Source organism: Telopea speciosissima, chromosome 7 (assembly GCF_018873765.1).
Source record: "Telopea speciosissima isolate NSW1024214 ecotype Mountain lineage chromosome 7, Tspe_v1, whole genome shotgun sequence".
NCBI lineage: Eukaryota > Viridiplantae > Streptophyta > Magnoliopsida > Proteales > Proteaceae > Telopea > Telopea speciosissima.
In genome coordinates this window covers 40874250-40888430 of record NC_057922.1, presented here as the reverse complement: position 1 = coordinate 40888430, position 14181 = coordinate 40874250, and positions in this window count along the sequence as shown.

Sequence of the window (14181 nt, the reverse complement as noted above, 5' to 3'; positions counted from 1 at the left end):
TTAGGAAGAGATTCATCAAATTTTATATTCATTGATTCTTCAATAATCAAGCTTTTCTTATTGAATACTCTATAGGCTCGACTATTTGAAGAGTATCCAAGAAAAATGCCATCATTGGCTTTAGCATCAAATTTTTTTAAGTTATCCTTAGTATGCAATATATAGCATATACACCCAAACACTTTAAAGTAATCAACTTTAGGTAGTTTATTATGATAGAGTTCATAGGATGTTTTGAGTAATATAGGTCTAATTAACACACGATTTAACACATAGCAAGCCGTATTGACCGTTTTGGCCCAAAAATATTTTGGAAGAGAGTATTCATTTATCATTGTTCTAGCGATCTCTTGGAGTGATCTATTCTTTCTTTCAACCACCCTATTAGATTGAGGTGTTCTAGGAGCGGAGAAGTTATGGGTTATACCTTGTTCATTGCAATAACTTCCAAATTGATTGAGATTGTCAAATTCTCCTCCATGATCACTTCTAATGATTGTTATGAGATATCCCTTTTGGTTTTGTATTCTCTTACATAGAGATGCAAATTCATCAAAGGCTTCATCTTTATGTTTTAAAAATAGAGTCCATGTGAAGCGAGAGAAATCATCAACTATTACAAAGGTGTATCTTGAACGGCCTAGGCTAGGTGTAGTAATAGGTCCAAACAAGTCCAAGTGTAGTAGTTCTAAGGGTCTAGTGGTAGACACTTCATTTTTAGATTTATGAGATACTTTGGTTTATTTTCCTCTTTGACAAGCATCATATACATGGTCTTTTTCAAATTTGAGTTTGGGTAAGTTTCTAACTAAATTCTTAGATGCAATGGTCTTAATCACTTTTACATTAACATGTCCTAATTTTCTATGCCATAGGTAGGGATCAACATCATTTGACATAAGACATGTATTACTAGAATTAGCTTTATCCAATAAGCAGTTATAGATATTATTTTTCCTAATTCCTTTCAAGATAGTCTTATCATTTGAATTTTTCACTAAGCAATGAGAGATTTTAAAAATGACACTATATCCTATATTACATAGTTGACTCACACTAAGCAAATTATACTTTAAATTGTCAACTAGGCATACATTGGATATGATTGTACCTCCAATGGTGATTTCACCGATGCCAATGATTTTTCCTTTGATATTGTCCCCAAATGTCACCATTCCTCCATTGTACTTGTTTAGCTTGGTGAATAGATTGGGGTTAGCCGTCATATGCTTGGAGCATCCACTATCGATATACCATTCAATTGCTTCCTTGCTCTTTAAGCATACCTACAAAAGCAATCAATTATATATTGGTCCCCATAATCTCATGGGTCCATTGAGGTTAGGATCGATCATATCCTTAGGTATCCAAGCTCTTCTAGAATTTTGATTTTGTGTTGTAGGTGTGATAGATGTAGATTTTCGATGTCCATATGATCTTTGGGTTCTTCTTGGCCCTTAAAATTCATAGTGTCTATATGGAACATAGTAATTTTGTGATGTGTAAGACTTATTATTGATATAGGCCCTTTGGTGATCATAGGGCCTAGTGTATGTGTTTGGTCTATAGTGATTTTGAGGTCTTTGGGATGCATATGGCATATATGAAGTATTTTGCCTATATGATTGAAATGGCTTAGGCTTGGGATATTGCCTTTATGGCCGTTGGGGCACAAATACTCTTTGAGGTTTGTTGGTCCTCTTTTGAGAAGTATAGTAGAATGCATGATGCTTCTTTTTTGTATCCAATTCTTTATATATCACCTTACCATCAATATAAGCACCGATGCAAGTTTCATGCCCGGGTAAATGATATTTTTCACATACAATGGGATGTGAGGTTTAGCCTTGGTTTGATTTTCTCCATCTTGGAGTTCTCATCTTTCCCTTTCCTTTGGCTTGATGTGGTCTTTTATCATCATAACCTAGACCTTCTTTATTTTGAGGTCCCTTTTGTGGGTTTCCTAATAATGTATCTAAGGTCTTTTGACCCTTAGTAAAGGTGTGCAATGTGGAGGTTAGATTCTTATTTTCTTCTTCTAGGTTGTGTGCATGTGAAGTCAACTCATCAATTTTGTGTAGAAGATTGGCTACTTCTTTTTCTAAGGCCTTTTTAGAAGCTTTCTCTTGGAGACTTACATTATAAAGTTCTTCAAAGGCCTCTTGAAGTTTTTCATATTCTAAATCATCATTGCAAATCGAAAAGGAACTATGATAGGGAGAGTTTACCTCGTCATCATCATTGTTGTGAGCCATTAGTGCCAAGTTGACGGTCTCTTCATCGGATTCATTATTTTCTTCTTCACTATCACTTGAATCCCATGATATCTCGGCGGTGCAAGCCTTTTTCTTTCTACTTTCCTTTTCTTTTAGCTTGGGGCACTCGGTTTTGAAGTATCTGGGTTTTCTACATTCATAACACACAATGTCCTTGTTAGTATTGAAAGGTTTTTCCTTTGTGTATGTTTTACCTTTATTTTTTTTTTATGGTTGTCCTTTGTAGAATCTTCCTCCTCTCTTTCTTAGGAATTTTTGGAACTTCCTTGTGATTAGAGAGATTTCTTTTTCTAGATCCTCTTCATCGCTTTCTTCTTCTTCGGATTCACAAGAGGTCTTGAGTGCGATGGACTTTCTCCTTGGTTCTTTTACTTCTATGACTTTATCATCTTCAAGGAGTTCAACTTCATGGGTTTGTAGATTACCCATCAATTCATCCATGTGTAGGACCTCTAGATCTTTTGCTTGTTTGATGGCGGTCACCATTGGTCTCCACTTGGAGGGTAGTGATCTCAAGATCTTCCTTACATTCTCCGCTTTGGTGTATTCCTTTCCTAAGCTTTTCAACTTGTTAACAATGTTAGAAAACCTAGTAAACATGTTAGAAACACTTTCATCATCAAGTATTTTAAACAATTCATATTCATGAATAAGCTTGTCAATTTTGAGTTGTTTAACTTGTGATGTTCCTTCATAGGTAACCACAAGAGTATCAAACATCTCCTTAGCCGTGTTACACATACTAGTTCTATTGAATTCCTTTTCACTAAAAGCACATTGTAGGAATACAATAGCTTTGTAATTTTGTTGTATGTGTGTTTTATCTGATTGTGTCTATTCGGATTTCTCCTTAGGTATAATTTTTCCTCCAACTTCTTTTGTGATTTGGAAGGGACCTTCTTCAATCGCAGTCCATACATCAATATCATGAGCACACACATAATTTTTGAACCTACACTTCCAGTAGGCAAATCCTTCACCATCAAAGTATGGTGGCCTAGAAGTGTTGAGCCCCTCAATTTGATGTGTAGATGATGATGATGCCATGGATCATTTTTAGCACAATATAAAGACAAATATGATCTTAGTTTTGAGCTCCCGCTCTGATACCAATTGTTGGGTAACCTAGAGGGGGGTGAATAGGTTACCACTAGTGGATTTTGACTCTTTTTCGATTGGTTGCACACTTATATTAAATATAGAAAGCAAAAGTAAATGAGGCACAAGATTTATAGTGGTTCGGCTAACTTAGCCTACATCCACTCCTCTCAACCTTGAGAGAATTTCACTAGTATTTCCCTTTCAATACAATAGGTGGAGAAATGACACCTTTACAACTCTTTTTAACAGGATAAGAGGATCCTTACAATCTTAGTTCCAGGACAAGAGTATCCTTTCAACCTCTTAAGGATGAGAGGGTCCTTGTACTAATCTAAGTACGGTCTAGATTAATACAACAATGCTTTATCAAATCAAAAGCATAAACAAATAAATACAATAGAAGTTTGGTATAAATACCTATCAAAGAGTAGTGACACTTTTACCCTTTGAGTGATGGTGCTCAATGATATGAATGAGAGTGATGCACCTTGAGTCTCCTAGATGATTCTCCTTGATGGCATGAGTTGGAGAGAGTGGAGAGTTAAGAGCTTGGTAAGATCTCTTTGAAGAGCTTGAATTGAATAATTTAGCTCAATGACAAATTTTCACTTTTGTACTTTCACAAATGTACTATGCACTTTTTCTATCAAAATATGTATTTTGTTCCTTGTTTGGATGTGTTTTATAAAGCCAAAAGTTGGAGTTTGTTTGTTCTCCAACGGATATAAAACTGTCATATTTTTAGACTGTCGGTCGACCTATAAAGGTTGTCGGTCAACCATAAAAAACTAGCCATTGAAAAACTAGCCGTTAAGGCCAAGTTTGTGGCTGTCGGTCGATTATCGGTCGACCTATGGATCGACCTACAAGTGTCGGTCAACCTATAATTCTGTCGGTTGCAACCGACAGGCTACTAGAAACAGTGTGTGTTTTTTATATTCGTAGGTCGACCGCGAGAATCAGTAGGTCGACCGCAGACGCTTGTCCCATTTTTGATTGTCTGTCAAGGGGATTTTTGGTCCAGCTTGCTTGGGACTTCATAGGTTTTTGTCTAACACCTTTAATGGCCATGTTTCTTGAGTCTAGGGCATGGGAATGAGTTCCTCCTAGGGTCTCTTACATGTGAATGCAATGTGTGTGCAATGTGATATGCACATGTAACGAAATGTGTTCTAATGCACTTGAATCTTCTTGGAGAGTCTTTGTCTTGTTAATTCTTGGCTTCCTTTAGAAGATGTTCTTCAATCTTCAAATTTCTTCTTTTCCTTAACTCTTCTGTTGTGAGCTCCGCTGATCAAGTCTTTCCTGGATGCTTGATGCTTCCAACGTCTGACTATGAAGCTTGCTTAAAGATTGGAATATTAGTATTAATCTTTATGTTTGATATCATCAAAATCAGTTTATGGAGGAATGTGTTTTCCAACACCCCCACTCTCTTGGAACGGAGTGCTCAAGAGAGTAATGCTCTTGTCTTTATGTTGTGAGGGGCTTGATGTAAATAAGCCTTCTTAGAAAGAGTTCCATGAGAAACTTTTTGTGAATGTGAGAGGTGAGGGGTTCAAATCCTCTCCACTACACTTTTACTATCTTTTCTTATTCCTTTTTGCTATTTCTTCTTTTTTCTCCCTTCATTCTTCATTTGACCTTACTTTTTCTCTCTTGCTTTTCCATCTTCTCTCTCTTGCTTTTCACTTTACTCTCCCTTACTTTGAAGTTGGCAACCATACTATTTGCCACCCAAGTGTTTGCTTTTTGTTCTCTTTGAGTAGAGTGGTTTTCCTCTCTTCTCTCTTTCTTTGCCTTAGTCTTCTCCTTTTGGTCTCACCTATATCCACTCTCTGATCCATTTGGTCTCGTCCATCTCCGATCTGGGTCATGCCCGTCCACTCTCACGGTCTCAGTCACACGGCCGCACCCACGATCTTGGTCACACGACCACACTCACTCACCCGTGCTCCCGCACTTGCTCGCCTGCGCTCACTCGACCTCGCCCATCTCCCGCGCTTACTCGGTCTTGCCTGATAGTCCACATGCCTAGTTGCCCGCGTGCCTGTACGCCGTCACCCATTGCCCGCTTTCCTGGATGCCGTTGCCCACTCACCCTGTGCCTGCACACTGTCATCCACTCGCCTGCGTGCCTACGTATTGTTGCCCACTCACTGGCATGCCTGCGCGCAGTCTCCCACTCGCCCGTGTACTTGCACGTCGCCCACTCGCTTGTGTGCTTGCGCACTGTCGCCCATGTGCTTGCGTGCCATAGCCCACTCGCCTGCATGGTCACTCACCCGCTCAGTCTCCCCCGAACACTCGCCCGTGTGGCCGCGACTCTCGCCCATGAGCCTTTCAGGTATGGTCGTGGCCATAAATTTTTTTTTTTTTAGGTACTGACTCAAATTGGTCTTTTGCCACAGTCAAATCTTCCCTCGAACCTCAGACTCAACTCGTCGCGGACCTCGACCTCGACCTACTTTACGGACCTTGACCTTTTTGGTACGTTTTCCTTACTTTGTTGCTATCATTTGTCGTGTGCACCTTTGCAATCAAGTTCTTAAAATTCTTCACTGGTTGAATGTTCGTGCTTGTTGGAGTGCTTAGCTTGGAGTTGAGGGGCGTCATCCAAGTAAGCCCTCTTTTTCCATGATCATGTCGAGTAATTCCGATCTTGATACTATACACGAGGGATATGACATTGGTGGGTTGACTTCAGGCTCGTCCTCGTCTGCATTGGACGTGGATACTCTCCCTCCATTGCCTTCTCCTAGGCCTATTCTTAGTGATGGGGAGGAAGCCACCGATAGCCCTAGTTCAGATGGTCGTCCTGATAGAGACGGTCCTGGGGTGGTACCCCGGTCATGGACCCTGATAATAGGATGGGACAGTACTCCAGTATCTTGACCACTTCGGACTTGGCATCCTTCCGTCAACTGTACCATGTACCCCCCCCCCCGCCTTCTCCCACCGAGCAGATGAGGTGTGCTTTTATGAGATTTCTTTTTCCTATGGCCTCCTCTTTTCCATCCTCCGATTTGCCAAGTTGGTCTTGGACCATTGGCACCTTACCCCTAGGCGAGTGTTGACCAATTCTTGGAGGGTTATCTTGGGCTTTTATGTGTTTTTTGCTTGGCTGGGTCATACCACCACCATTCCTCTATTTTCGCATTTCTATATGTTGAGGAAGGGAGATGATGAGTGGTATCATTTTTGCTGTCTCCCTCTCAAGGGTCCCTTTGCCAACTTCGACTTCTTCGAGGGGCTCACTAATTCGGTGAAGCGTTGGAGGGATCGATTCTTCTTTGCCATAATCCTGCAATGTCTGCTGTGGACCCACTGGGAGGCTATTGATCTGAAGAGTGTGAACCGTTCTCTTGAGCTGAACGACTTCGAGAATGAGTCTCTTGCTCGGTGTCTAAGAGGCAACAAGTTCGATGTTCACCAGTTGGACTCGGAGGCCTTCCTATTTCTTTGGAAGTTGAGTCCTGGTAAGGTCCTCGCTCTTATCCTTGTACATGTGCTTATATTTTGAATTTCCTTTTTGTTGACTTGATCTCTTCCTCTGTCTGTTGTTGTCAATGAACCTGCGACCTAATCCTGAGCATTTTTGCACCTCTGCCATTAGGAAGAAGGCGGCTCAGATTGTGGCTGCCCAAGCCGGGCATTCTCTTCAGGATACCTCTTCTGCTGGGTTAGGAGATGTCGGCACACCCCCACTTCCCACTCCTCCTCCCACCATTGTTTTGGCCGTGGGCGCCAAGAGGAAGGTGGGTCCTATTCCCCCTAGCGTCGGGAGTGGGTCTCTAGTATTCAAGCTTCCTCAGCCGACTCCCGCTACTCCACCCCCACCTAGTGCTCTTGGTGCTTCTGTTCCACCCTCCCCCAAGGGTAAGGGGGTGGTCTCCTCTTCGGGTGCTGACGTTGATCCATCGACCCTGTCTCCCTTAGTCCTTCCCTGGGATATCCAGGACGGTGATTCTATTACAGTTGGCTGGGACATCGCACGAGAGTGGTTGGACAAGGGTCGACTTCCTTTAGATCACGAGGCTTTGTAGGGGATGACTGACTCCGAGCTGTTGAACTCTCTTTATGGAGATATGGCTTCTGTAAGTCTACGCTTCTTTATTTTCCCTTTCTTTGTGTTAATATGTTGGAGGTTTACTGACTATGATTCGATTGCAGGTCCAGTACCGTACTACTGAGGCGGTGCTTCGCTTTGAGAAGTATGCGTTCCAGAGGGTTCAGCATGCTCGGCAGCTGCGGGGTTTGGAGAGGGACCTCTTGGCGCGGAAGGCCTACTGCGAGGAGGGCACTGTTTGGGAGAGGAGGATGTCGGAGGAGATTAGTGCCTTATCTTCTCGGAAAGTGGCATTGGAGGCCCAAAGTTCGGACTTGGTGGCCAGGGTTTGAGCACTTGAGGAGGAGCTGTGCGTCTTAAGGCGGGAGCACGAGGCTAATCTGGTCCGAGCTCATGAGCAGGCCATGGCAGAGTTCCAGAGATCTCGAGCCTTATTGGACATATTCTACGAATACAACGATGAAATTTACTCTATGGACATAAACGACGCAATGGCGTACGTCCTTAGGGAGACTCCTGGCTATGACTTCTCCAAGTTTTCGAGCTATGTGCTACTAGTCTCTGCGGTCTCGGACGAGGGTACTGTCGGTCCTCCCGAGGAGGTCGTGGAACCCCCTGAGTAGGGTGTGGCTCCTCCTGAGGAGGATGCGGTTCTCCCTTTATTTCTTTTGAGTTTGTTGCATAGTACTTATTTCCTTCTTGGATGTTGGATGTTGGATGTTGAACCTGGGAATTGTAATTTGCATCTTTTATGTTATCTTTGAATTTCTGTGGTTGGATCGTCGCCCCTTTGTATGTTGCTTTTCGTTGTTTTGTGGCCAACAGGCCTTGGTGGCATTTTGCCTCGTGGCCAACAGACCTTGGTGGCATTTCACCTCATGGCCAGCAGGCCTTGGTGGCATTCCGCCTCGTGGCCAACAGGGTTTGGTGGCATTCTGCCTAGTGGCCAATGGGCCTTGGTGGCTTTCCGCCTCGTGGCCAACAGGCCTTGGTGGCATTTTGCCTCGTGACTAGTAGGCCTTGGTGCTTGAGGAAGCTCGACCAGTGATGGAGAGATACATAGATGCAGCCAAGAACGAACTTCTATTACTTTGAAATCTTCAAAACTTTTAAAAAAGTACTTCAAATCCAAAAAGAAACTTTAAACAACTACTGTAACTATGACAGAAAGCCATAACTACTATGTCTTACTGGTAATACAGATTACCTTGTCTCAAACGAATTTCTCCATATCTTTCTTCGTTATCTTTGCTAATGGCTCAGCTTTAACCCACTTGGTGAAGTAATCGATGGCGACCACCAAGTACTTTCTGTTCTCGGACGCTGGGGTGAAGTTGCCAAGGATGTCCATGCCCCATATGATGAATAGTATGGGGTTAAGGATGGAGGTCAACTTGGTGGCCGGCTGATGTGGCACTGGGGCGAACAACTAACATTGCTCGCAGGCTCTGACGTACTCTATGGCCTCCTCCTACATCCGCGACCAATAGAATCCTTGGCGGAGGACTTTATAGGCTAGCACTTGCCTACCCATGTGACTTCCACATATTCCTTTGTGAACCTCCGCCAAGGCGTATTTGGCTCCCTTGGGTCCTAGGCACCTGAGCAGTGGTGCTGTGACCGCTCTCTTGTATAGTACACCATCGATGACAGTGTACTTTGCTGCCTGCATCCTTACTTTCCTGGCCTTGACCTTATCTTCTGGCAGTATATCATTCTGTAGGTAATTGACAATGGGGTCTATCCAGCTTGGCCCCTCCTCGATCTTGTTGACTTGTTTCTCCTAGTATGTTGATTCATGAAGTATATCAACGTACACGGCATTAGTCAAGTTTTGAAGCTCATCATTTGCTAGCCTTGATAAGGCGTCTACTGTGGCATTCTCGATCCTCGGGACTCGAACCATCTCGAACTTCACGAACTCTACGATCAAGTCTCGAGCACGTGTCAAGTATGCTGCCATACGTTCATCCTTCACTTCGTACTCCCCGTTCAGTCACTTCAGATGGCTAGGTGAGTGACTTGGATGGCTTTGGCCACTTGTAGTTCGACAAGTAGTGCCTCGTATTCTACCTCATTGTTAGAGGCCTGGAAGTTGAATCGAAGGGCATACTGAATCCAAAAACCTTCAGGGCTGGTGAGTATAAACCCAGCCCCGCTCCCTGCCGCGTTACTCGAACTGTCCATGAACATCTCCCACGATCCTCGATCACGCTCCTCAAGTTCCGTCTCTTCTAGCTCGACCTCCGATAAGGTGCACTCGGCGACAAAGTCCGTTAGGGCCTAACCTTTGGTGGCCGTCCGAGGTTGGAACTTGATGTTGTGCTCACTTAACTCTACCGCCCAGGTGGTCAATTGTCCTGTTACATCTTGTTTATATAGCACCTTCTTTAGTGGTAGGTCTGTGAGTACCACGACTGTATGGGCCTGGAAGTATGGCCTTAGCTTCCTTGCCGTAATCACGAGTGCATAGGCTACCTTCTCGATCAGTATATACCTGGTGTTTGCATCGATCAATACATGATTGATGTAGTAAATAGGTCTCTGCTATTTACCTTCCTCCTTCAGTAATACTGCGCTTACCGCAATTGGGGTGTCGGCCAAGTAGAGTTGTAACTCCTCGCTAGGTTCTGGTTGTCTCAGCAGTGGCAGACTTTTCAGATACCTCTTCAATTCCTCGAAGGCTCTCTGGCTTTCCTCCGTCCATGTGAAGTCTTTATGATTTCAGAGGTTCTTCAACGTCTTAAAGAATGGCAGACACTTGTCCCCAGCCAGCGACATGAACCTTGATAGGGCCGCAATCCTTCCATTCAGTCTCTGTACCTCCCTGACCGTTCGGGGTGGCGACATCTCCTAGATGGCCCTGATCTTTGATGGATTGGCCTCTATTCCACATTCTGAGACCATGAAGCCTAAGAACTTCCCTGACGTCATGCCGAAGGCACGCTTGGCGGGGTTCAGCCTCATCTGGTTCTTCCTCAGTACCCCAAGCACTTCCTCCAGGTCAGCTAGGTGTTGCTCAGCCTTGACACTTTTCATGAGCATGTCATCCACGTACACCTCCATGTTGCGCCCGATCTGCTTCTCGAACATCTTATTGATCATTCTTTAATAGGTCACCCCGCATTCTTTAGCCCGAACGGCATGACTCGGTAACAGTAGTTCTTCTTATCTATCTGAAATGCAGTGTAGGACTCATCTTCCTCATTCATGAGGATTTGGTTGTAGCCGAAGTATGCATCCTGCGGTTACGTCGATTAACAAATCGATCCTTGTCAGAGGGTATTCAACTTTTGGGCATGCCTTATTCAGATTGGTGTAAATGACACACATCCTCCATTTTCCATTTGGTTTTGGAACCATCACCACATTCGCGAGCTAAGTCGGGAACTTCTCCTCTCTGATGAACCCCAATCGGCTCAACTTCTCAACTTCCTCTTTGATTGCAGCTTGTCGGTCAAGGGCGAAGTTCCTTTGCTTTTATTGTACTGGCTTCCTGGTAGGATCCATGTGCAGTCTGTGTTCGGCTATATGCCGAGGTATGCCTGGCATGTCCAAGGCCAACCATGTAAAGACATCTGAGTTCTTGTTGAGCAATCACCCAAGCTTGTTTTTCTGTTTTTTGCCTAACAGTGATCCAACCTGCACTATCTTGGTGGGGTCGTCCTTGCTAAGAGGATATCAGACAAGGTTCTACACCGGCTTTCCCCTTTGTTCCGTTAGCTCGTCTCTCTGGTCATTGATGAGGTTCTCTACACATAGTGCCATCCCCCGAGCATTGCCATTATTCTTCTTGACGAACATCGCATAGCACTCCATGGCTTTCTTCTGGTCTCCTCTGATCTCGCCCACTCCATTCTCTGTTGGAAACTTCACCTTCAGATGGATTGGTGAGATTATTCCCTTGAGAGCGGTTAGGGATGGTCGTCCCAGTATGCCATTAAAGGATACCACTGATCTCACTACCATGAAGTTAACCATGATTGTGGTTTACCGAGGATACTCTCTGACAGTGATGGGCAATTCCATTGTTCCTTTTATGGAGGCGATGGTGCCTGAGAACCCGTGGAGATGGGTTAGTTCTGGCTTAAGCTGATCGTCGTTGAACCCAAATTGCCTGTAGGCTTCCAGTGAGAGCATGTCCACAGATGCTCCGGTGTCCACCAACATCCTGTACACACCTCGATTGGCTATATCCACCTGGACCACTAGGGCATTCTCATGTGGCAAGCTCAATCCTTCTAGGTCAGTGTCAAAAAGGAGATGACTGTCTCGGTCTTGGCTCCTTTGCTCGACATCTCTGCTACTCCCACGAATCTAGCATGGGCTTTGGACTTTCTCGTGGACTCCTGCCCAGGTCCTCCCAGTATGGTAAGGATTGGGGCTCCTCTGGAGTTGCTTGGTCCCGCTCTGTCCTTCCTTTCCTCTGGGCGGTCTCTCTCTCTATCACAATCTGTTCTCCTTTCTTCATGTCGGGGCTCTTTCCTTTCTTGGTCACGGTCTATGTCTCCTTGGCCCGAACAACCCTCTCGACCTCCTTTCACATATCTGTTTAGGCTCCCCACTTTTAGAAGTTGCTCTATCTCCCTCTTCAGTTGGATGCAGTCCTCTGTGTCATGTCCGATATCCTTATGGAAGAGACAGTACTTGTTCGGCATACGCTTTTCGGATCCGGCGAGCATAGGCCGAGGCCAATGGAGTAGGCCACGATCTTGAATCTGCATGAGGATCTGTGACCTGGTAGTATTTAAGGGAGTATATCCAGGGCTGCTTGCTCGATCATTCCTCTCTGGGCGATGTTCAGTCTTTTCCGGTTGGCGATCATCTTTCTCCTGCTGGCGCTCAGTCCTCGATCTTTTGTCCTCTTTACGATCATCTGGTGTCGATCTCTTGTTCTCCTGAGGTTTTGCTTCGATCACCTTCTTCCAGGCTTGTAGTACCTCGGCCATGTTGGCGAACTCATTTCATTGCTCCAGAAGTTCTTTCATCGTCTTGGTCTCATGTTGTGCCAGGTCCTTGATCAAGTCCAAGTCTCTGATGCCCCTAGCCAAGGCTGCATGCTGGGTCTGGTCGTCTAGGTCTCGGACCTCCAGGGACTCCTTCGTGAACCTGGTGACATTCCCAAAGGGACTCCACAGGGTTCTGTACCATGTTCAACAAATTGATCGTGGTCTTCTTCTGCTTGACACTGCTTTGGAAACGGGTGACAAACCACTCGCAAAGTTTCACGAACGAACTTATCGATCGAAGCCTAAGCCTTAAAAACCACGAAGTGGCCGCACCCTTGAGGGATGTTGGGAATGCTAGGCAGGAGACCACGTCTAATCCCCCATATAGGATCATCATCCCGTTGAAGTAGTTGATGTGGTCATTAGGATCCGTGGTACAGCTATAAAGTTCGAAAGTAGGTAGCCTGAATTGGGAGGGGAGTGATGCAGCCGTGACTTGGCTTGGTACAAAGTGTGTTTCACCCCTTGTCTGCTTCTTCAATCCTTCCAGCTTCTCATCCAACTCTCGGAGCTTCTTGTCTAATTCCTCATCACGCTTGGTTGTACGCTCGCTGCGAACCTGCTCTCGACCCCTTCTTGATGCTCCCTCACGTGATGAGTTTTGGAGGGAGGGTGAGACATCACGACGTGACGACCCCTGGTGTGCCCGTGAGGGACTCTGATACGTCTGGCTCGGCCTCGGTGTATGCTCTCTTCTCAATCGTCCCTCAAACACTGACCTTCTAGGTGAACCATACTGATTAGGTTCCACCGACCTATGAGTTTGGGATGTGGCTCATTCCGATCGGACCGGCAAATCCACAGTCCTCACAAGGCGAGGTACTAGATTCCCTGTGGACGGTTTGAACCTGTACGCCTCACGACTCTCTCGTGTCTTTCACCTTCCGGGGGTGGCCTCCTAGGGCTTTGCTCTTGTTGAGGGAGTGGCTCTGTCCTTGGAGGTGGCAACGCCCTCCTGCTGTGGGACATCACCCGCTGCCTCAGATAGTCTCGAAAGAGTCTTTGGTCTTGGAAGATCTGTCACTACAAGTCATTGATCTAACCTACAGTTGTTGGCGCGTTAGGGTCAGCCACTACTTCTCTGGGTACCTCCTCATTGAGGTTGGTCTCTCCTGCGTTAGCACGTTCATTCTCTAGATTCTCTCTCTTAAACCTCTTGATGGTCAGTTCTTCGTCGTGAGCTCTCCGGTGGTGGTGTCCCGTTCCTCTTCCTCGCAACATCAGTAGAGGGAGCGGCCTTCCTACATGGTGCCATTGAATACGTGAAGAAAATGAGCTAGTAGATATGTTGGCTAACGTCGTTCCCACAGACAACGCCATTCTATTGCATCAAGAAATCGCCGAGTGGTCCTTCGGATGCCGCAACCTGCAAAAGGACATCAGGGACAAGGGAGAACCGGTGTGGTTCCGCCCTGGGTTCTCCGATGCCTAAGTTAGATCTCTCTCAGCAACAGATGAATTACTAGAATTCAAGATGGGTTCATGTGGGAAGAATACCTAAGTATTTATAGCGGAATATGACGGTGTGGAGAGTCTAGGTAGTTAGTGATAGACCTCCTTGGTAGTAGAGTCCATCATGTAGTAGATTACTTCCTCTTGGGAGATTGAGTTTGGATAGGGAAGGTTTTCCCTCGCAGATAGACATGCGTGCTCCTCAAGTGTCGGATAAAATCCTTGAGAGTCGTGCACGGATAAGGTGCATCTCCATTGGGATAAGATCCCTTTG